The sequence below is a fragment of the Primulina huaijiensis genome, chromosome 8 (genome assembly GCF_012295235.1).
Source record: "Primulina huaijiensis isolate GDHJ02 chromosome 8, ASM1229523v2, whole genome shotgun sequence".
Lineage (NCBI taxonomy): Eukaryota > Viridiplantae > Streptophyta > Magnoliopsida > Lamiales > Gesneriaceae > Primulina > Primulina huaijiensis.
The window spans coordinates 7,705,183-7,713,642 of NC_133313.1; positions in this window are offsets into that span (position 1 = coordinate 7,705,183).

Here is an 8,460-nt window from a genome sequence, read left to right on the forward strand (position 1 = left end):
ATCAGATATTCCTGTTTAGTTTGGGGATCTTTTTGTTTCAAAATTCCACCAAAACCTATATCAGAAGCATCTGTTTCAACAATTTTATCCCATTGGGGATTTGCTAACATAAGACAAGGAAGATTTTTAACTTTTTCTTTTATAATCTGAACAGCTTTAGTATGCTTATCTGTCCAGGGTAAAGGATTTTTCTTAAGTCTATCATATAAGATAGCAGAATCTTTAGTAAGATTTTGAATATAAGGAGAAATATAATTTAAACTTCCTAAAAATCTTTGTAACTGAGTTTTATCAGTTATAATATCAGGAAATTTAGAATCAAATTCTATACTTCTTTGGATAGGAATAATTTTTCCTTTTTCAATCATATGACCTAAAAATCTAATATTTGTTTTAAATAAAATCATTTTATATTTTGAAATAACAAGACCATTTTGTGTAACAATATGTTTAAACATTTCTAAATGTTTAAAATGAGATTCAATATCATTAGAAAATATCAAAATGTCATCAATATAAACAATTATAAAATTGCTATACTGATAAAAAATATCATTCATAATTTGTTGAAATTCTGAAGGGGCATTTTTAAGTCCAACTAGCATTACTGTCCATTCATAATGTCCTATAGGAACATTAAAAGCAGTTTTATATCTATCAGATTCTTGTATTTGAATCTGCCAAAATCCTGATTTTAAATCAAATTTTGAAAATATGATTGCATTGACTAATCTATCTAATAGATCTTTTTTATTAGGAATAGGATGCCTAATCCATTTTAAAACCTTATTTAAGGGTTTATAGTTTATTACTAATCTAGGTACTCCTCTTTCTTCTCAGAATATTTATTAACATAGAAAGCAGTACATGACCAAGGAGATTGAGAAGGTGTTATTAAACCTTTTTCTAATAAAGAATGAATTTCTTTTTTACATAATTCTAAATATTCAAAATTCATTTGACAAGGACGAGCCTTGGTAGGAATATTTATTTCCTTAAAATCTTCTTCATATGGAAGAGAGATTATATGTTTCTTTCTATTCCAAAAAGCATTTGGAAGATCATTACATATTTCTAAGGAAAATTTATTATAAATAAATTTAATCTTATAATGTAATTTAGGATTTTTCAATATATCATCTATAGTTAAAATTTTAACTTCTTCTTTTAAAGAATTAATTTGAAAAGTTTTTCTATCAATCTTTTCTTGTAATTCATTTAGAATTCTATGAACAAGTTTAGTTATAAACTGAAAAAAAATAGGATTACCTTGATAAGTTCCTATTATACATGTTTCATCAACATGCTTTAAAGGATAAATTTGATAAATAAAAGGTAAACCAAGTATTAATTGGCTAGAAATATCTTTTGCTAATAAAAAACTGGTTTGAATACAGTTTTTATCTTTGCAAATGTAGACTTTGGGTAATTTATAATTTATTTCTAAAGGTTCTCCTCCTGCATGAGAGAGAGAATGAGTAGTTTTATGAAAATATTTTGTAGAAATTAATCCTTCTTGTATAACATTCAAATCTGCACCACTATCTATCATAGCAATGAAATTCTTCCTATAGGAATTATCAATTAACAAAGTAATATTTGTATACCATTTTTGAGATATTATCATACTTAAAACAGATAAATGATTATCATCATTAAATGAAATATTTTGATTATTATCAATAATATCATATTCTTCTTTGTTATTTTTAATAACAGAGATACGATAACTCAAATGAGTATTATTCTGATGTAAAATTTTTATTTGTTCTTTAAGATTATTAATCTCTTTTACCAAATCTTGTATAGTAACAGGATTCTGTTTACTATATCTTTGTTGTAAAATATTTTTTACTTCTTGCATAGAATAAGCTTGTTCTTGTTTAACAATTATATTATTTCCACTACTTGTTGAAGCAGTGTTTTCCATTTGATCTATGATAGTAGATTTTAATACGGGATCCTTAATCATTTTAAGGAATTCTAAAAGATTATTATTAGTTAAAACATTAATATTTAAATCTTTAAATTGAGACATAAGTTTATAAAACTCATCATTTTTATTATCAGTATCACTTAAATTATTGATACAAGATTCTCCTTGTATACAATTATCACATTCTTCTTGATCTGAAGAACTGTAATCATTATCTAAAATTTCTTCTGAATTATAAGATTCTAAACTATTATCAGATTCACTATCTGAATTCTGATTAGAATCCATTATTATTTTATTGATTTTATCTTTAAGATTTTCATCAATATCTAAATTATTAATTTTGTTTTTAGCCCAACATTGATTAGCATAATGTCCTGGTTTTTTACATTTTCTACAAATAATTATTTTATTTTTAGCTTTATAATTTTCAGCTTTCCGTAATTCACGGCTTTCTTTTCTTTTCTTCTTTCTATCTTTTTGTCTATCAGACAAATGTCTTTTCTTCCTATAAGGTCTTTCGTCTTTATCTATTATTTTCTTTTTACCTTTATTAGGTAAGTCCATACCAAATTGATCACAAAATTTACCTAATTGTTTTCTCTCAAGTAAATTCTGTCTTTTAATCTGATTATTTAATTTTAATTCATTACAGAGAGCTAAACCCTCTTGGATACAAATACTTATTAATTTACCATAAGTATAACTATCATAGGAAATATTTATATCATCCTTTCTTAATACTTTTCTAATTCTTTCTGCAAAGAGAAAGGGTAAACCATCTATAAATTTGGCTTTCCAAAGACTATTATTACAGTCTGGTATCTCATAAATTCGAGATAAAAAGGTATCTTTATACCATCTAAAATCAGTAAGTGTTTTACATTTTAGATTACTTAATAAAGTACGAATTTGTTCACTATTATCAGTGTATCTACCAGTAAAATGTTCAATCATTGTTGTTATTAATGAATAAACAACATTCTCTACTTGAATATTATCTTCAATTTTTATTGAATTGAAAATATCATTTTTCTGAAATTCATTTAAATAATTATCCCACCAACCTTTAAGTTGGCCAGTGAATCCTGCTATAATCATTCTAGCAATATTTTTTTCAGTATTACCTGAAGTTTTACACACAGTACTATACATAAGCATTCTGTGAGCAGTATTATAAATTTGTTTATCACTAACTCCATCAATATTCCATTCATATATACTTTTCCCATTATAACTATTAGAGAAAATATATTCTTGTTCTTCAACAAGAACATCCATGGGAGAAGGTCTATCATAATAATATTTAGTTTGGGTAGGTTTATCTGCCCATTTTATTTTATTAATTTCTTCATCAGAATGATTAACAATCTCTTCATTAAGAGTATTTAAATTAAGATTTTTAAATTTTTCTTCTAATAATTTTTCTAAATCAGAAACAGAAGATTTAAATTTAAAATCTTTAATTTCTGGAGGGGATTTAATAGAAGAACTAGCAATAGAAACAATATTAGTTTCTGGTTCTTTTATATGAACATCTGGTTTAATTTTATTAATAGCTAAAATAATTTTATCAATACGATCTTTAAGAGAAACTATCTCTTCTCCTATTATCGTAAGATATAAATTTGTATAATTCTGTTTTTCAATTATTTGATTAATATGTTTAACAGTTATTTGTAACATATCATTTTCAAATAATTTTGAAAAAGCAGTAAAATTCAAAACTTTATTATTCTTTTCTATAATAAAAGATTGTTGAGGAGGATAAACAGATTTTTGAATCTGTCCAGAAGGAAATTTATAATTTCTTTCAAGAATAGAAATATAATCTATAATAAATGTTTTAAAAAACCAAGGAACAAAATGAATTAATCTATTTTGATTTTCACAGTATTTATAAAATTCTGTGACAATATATTCAAATTCTTCTTCAGAGAAACTTTTAAAATACCAATCTCTGAAAGATTTCCATTTGGGTAAATAAAATTCTGCATTGATCTTTGCTCTAGCAAAAGATCCTTTAGTAAAATCAATTTTTGGTTTACTATCCATTAAATAGTAAAATTCATTTCTGAAACAGTATCAGTTTCTTTAACTTTTTTAAAGTTACATTGATGAACAATATTATTTTGATTAATTATTAAATCTTCTTCTGAAGATTCTACTTCTTCTCGTATTTGAGAAGTTGAAGCTCTAGAAGTTTGTGGAATATCCACCATATAATATAGAANTATCAATTCTTTTACACATAGGATTTAGTGTAAATAATGGTTTATAATAAATACGATAACAGATACATATAACTTCTGTTCCAGGAGTATAATTATAACCATGAGTTTTAACATTTAATGTTAAAGAGTCTAAGATATTTATATCAGACAAAGATAAAGATAAATTTGGATAAACATCAAAATATACTGGACCATGAGCCAGACTAGATTGAATTATTCCCATAAGGGATTGTTTCCAATTTAAATTTCTACCATCTCTTAAAGCTGCTATAAAGCTTTCTGGTAAGCCTTCTAAAGTTAAAGGTCTAAAAGCAATTTGTATTAAACCTATATGAATAAATCTGTAATTTTTCCTATAAGGCAAAATATCTTTATTATTCAATAGTCTAATAACCATTTCTTCATTATGAAGAGGTACTGATGATTCTGTAGTTTTTACTACCTGTTTAAAACCAATTTTTTCAAATGTTTCTAATTTATAGATCATTTTAGATTCTATTTTAGGAATAGTCCATTTATTTAATAAATCTAAATTTTCAGGTAAATCATATTCTTCATTTAAACTGTTTTGAACAGCTTCTTTCATACTGAAAATATTCATTTGAATAAACAGTGTTAAATCATCAACCAAAACTATTTCCATGGCTCTGATATGAGTTGTATATATATATATATATATACATATGATAAGTATATTACTTATATACTTATTACTTACTTATCTATACTTATATACTTATTACTTACTTATCTATATTCACACACACACACACACACACACACACACATATATATATATATAATTTAGTCTTGAGAATCTGACGTTAAAAGACCTTGTTTGCCAATTTATAAGAAAATTAGATGGGAAGCATATTCCTCGACTCATATAAGGCGTTGAAGCCATTGCTGAACGTAAAATCAAAGGAAGCTGTGTGACACAATCACAACTAAGTTGTATATATGTGTTTTATGTCATTTTATTTTCTTTTAATAATAATAATTTCTTGTTCAAATATTTACTTTTGGTATGTTACGCTTATAAATTTATATGCTGTGATCTAACAATTACAGAAAATATATTTCTCAACATGTCAACGTTCACGGTAAGTAAAATAAAAAATATTTGTGTATTTTGTGGATATAGTGCAGGAAAAGATTCAATTTATGAAGAAGTAGTAGAAAAAGCTTGGAATAGCACATTCTAAAAAAAAAGATTCATTTCGTATATAATGGTGGTGAATTTGGTCTCATGAAAAGTTTCAAAAGCTGCGCATACAGGTTGAAGTGAAGTCTTAGGCATTATTCCGATTACTTTAGCCAATCTTGCTGGACCAACAATAGGAGAAGAAATGAAAGTGGACAACATGTATGAACAAATTACTCAAATTATTGAACATTCAGATGCCTTCATTGCTTTGCCAGGAGGTTTCAGTACTTTGGAGAAAATATTTCATAATGTTTGCTGGACACAATTAAATATCCTCCATAAGCCAATTGGTTTGTTAAATGTTAATAACTATTATGATAAACTGTTATCATTTCTTGATGATGTTGTGGAACAGGGATTTATTTCATCAGCTTCACGAAGGATGTTAGTTTCTGCTACAAATGAAGGTGAACTTATCGATTTACTGCAAGGATTTATTCATGAACCAGATCCATTCTTATCTCAACTTAATTGGCCAACATCCAAGAGTAAGAAAAAAAAAATTTGTGATGCTAAACTTGTGATTGAACGGTATGTTTTTAAGGTTTTTTTAAGATATGATTAATCTCTTCTTCTTCTTCTTCTCTTAGTTTTTTTATATGAAAATAAATATATATATACATATATAGTAATAATAATAATAATTTTTAGTTTCAATGTTGAGTAAGGTGTCAGTAAAATGCAGCTGAGACGCATTAGTCAATAATTATTGGAAAACCACAATACGCTAGATTTTAATATTCATTATATTCAAATTACAGATTACAAGAAAAAAATAGTTTTCATATGTTCCAATTTATATATGTATAAATTATGAGAAATGAGAAAACAATTAATAAACTTTTATTGATTATTAAAAATGGTTAATTACAAGAATATAACTCCCCTAAAAAATATTTATTAAAAAAAGTAAATAAATAACAGGCTGCAAAGTACTTTGTTCATTGTAATTTTTTTTGGATTTGACTGATGTACAATCAATATGTTCCAATAAAAAAAATATCTAAAAGATTTGTTTGTGTTAGATAAGTTTCAAAGGTAGTCGGAGATATCCGATTTATATTATTGTAAAACTTTGCAGTCACGTTAAAAAAAAGGAGAAAAAGAAAAAAAAAGATTTTATTCTTTGTGAACTTTGCTATTTTGTTTTCAATATTAGTTTATTTAATTGTCTGCTTTAATACTTAACCTTTTTTCAATTAGAGCTAATATTATTTATTCCAACTCCATGAGTGAAAATCAACTATTCCTTAAATATTTTGACATGAAAGAATATGAAGTTGAGGCTTTTACGATAATATTCTTGATATTATAAATGTTGTGGTGGGTGGTGTGAATTATCTTTTTGACTATATTATTATGAAAATTTTAGAAATGAATATATAGTTACTTTATATATTATGTGAAATTAAGAATAATAATAAAAGCACATCTAATTATAAGATGTTTTTAAAATGAATATGTTTGTATATTTGAATATATAAAAAGAATAAAGAATCTTGTTTGTGATTTTCTGATAAATTTTATTACTAAGAGACTAGTAATAAGATAGTATGGGGGTGTGATGAAGCTTAAAATTATTAATTTATTATATGTTAAAATCTGTATTTTAAAATTTAAGTTTCATTAAAATTATAAAATTATGTTATTTTAGTATTGTTTGTTTATATTTAAATGTTTTACAAAATATGTTTTATTTTCTAGTTTTCTACATGTTGGTAAAATAATGATTACTCAAGCTACAAAATTCAAATTGAGGTGATTCAAACTTGTTTGAAATCCTTGAGGATGTATCTACAACTTTGCTGAAGATATGAATGCTTAAAAAAAATCATTAAGATGATCAAATTGTGCAAATATCAAAATGATGACATATTTACTTTTACTATGATCAGCTTATAGTAAAAAAATCATAACTATTTCAATATTTAACCAAATGAGGTAAACCAAAAAGCCAAATTCATCTACAAACAATTCCCTATATGTTTGTTGTTTTGAGCAAAGTCCAGTTCGAAGATTAAAGTCGTGGAACATAGCATTCAAAGAAGGGTTATGGATTTGAAGTTGGAGGAGACAAAAACTACTATTACAACTACATTGCATTAATAAAATTTTTGACATTTTCTCTCATTTGACCTATAAATAGAGGCTTTGTTATAGTTTGAGGAGTATCCTATCCCATTGTAAAATAAATTGTGTGTATTGGTGTGGAAATAAAAGTTTAAGTTCTAATATATTTTCTTTCACTTTCCCAACTATGAGTGATGATTTTAGTATTCATCAAAAGTAAATTCATGGGAAGCTAACTCCAATATATTAAGATGAAGAGGATGAATTCTTGGTGAATTGAGATTGTTTCTATTTTGTATATTCTTTCTATATTTCTTTTTATTTAGCTAACTTTATTTTTATTGTATGTACAAAAATGAATTATTTGTTGTTTNTTAAAACATATATTTCATTAAGACGATAGCGTGGCTCTGCCGGTTGTTCTAAACGCAATATTATGATTTAATACTAACATCTGACAAACTAACATTTACTTTATTGCATCTAACATTTACTTTATTGCAACTAACATTTACCTTATTGAAATTATCTTTTACTTTCCGCAACTAACTTTTATTTTTCGCATCTAACTTTTACTTTACCGCAACTAACTTATTAAATCATATATTTCATTTAGGCAATAGCGTGGCTCTTCTGGTTGTTCTAAATGAAATATAATGATTTAATTTAATATTTATTTTATGCAATTTTATATTTATACAATTATATATAATCATAGGTACCATGTATAAAATATCTGTTAATTTGATATTTTTTATAGTGGAAAATATATCATATTATGTATGTGTTTAAATATTTAATTTTTTTTTTTGGAACCATTATTGATGGTGGTTTCTTTTGTTTTACTTTTAATTAAACAATATTACATAAACCAAGAATAAATCAATGAGCCTTGACAAATTTATAATTTGTAAACTTCATTCTTGCATTTGGTAATTTTTAAATTAATAAATTTAAACTTAAAATAACCTCTCTGTGGATCGAACTCGTACTTACGAAATATATTACTTGCA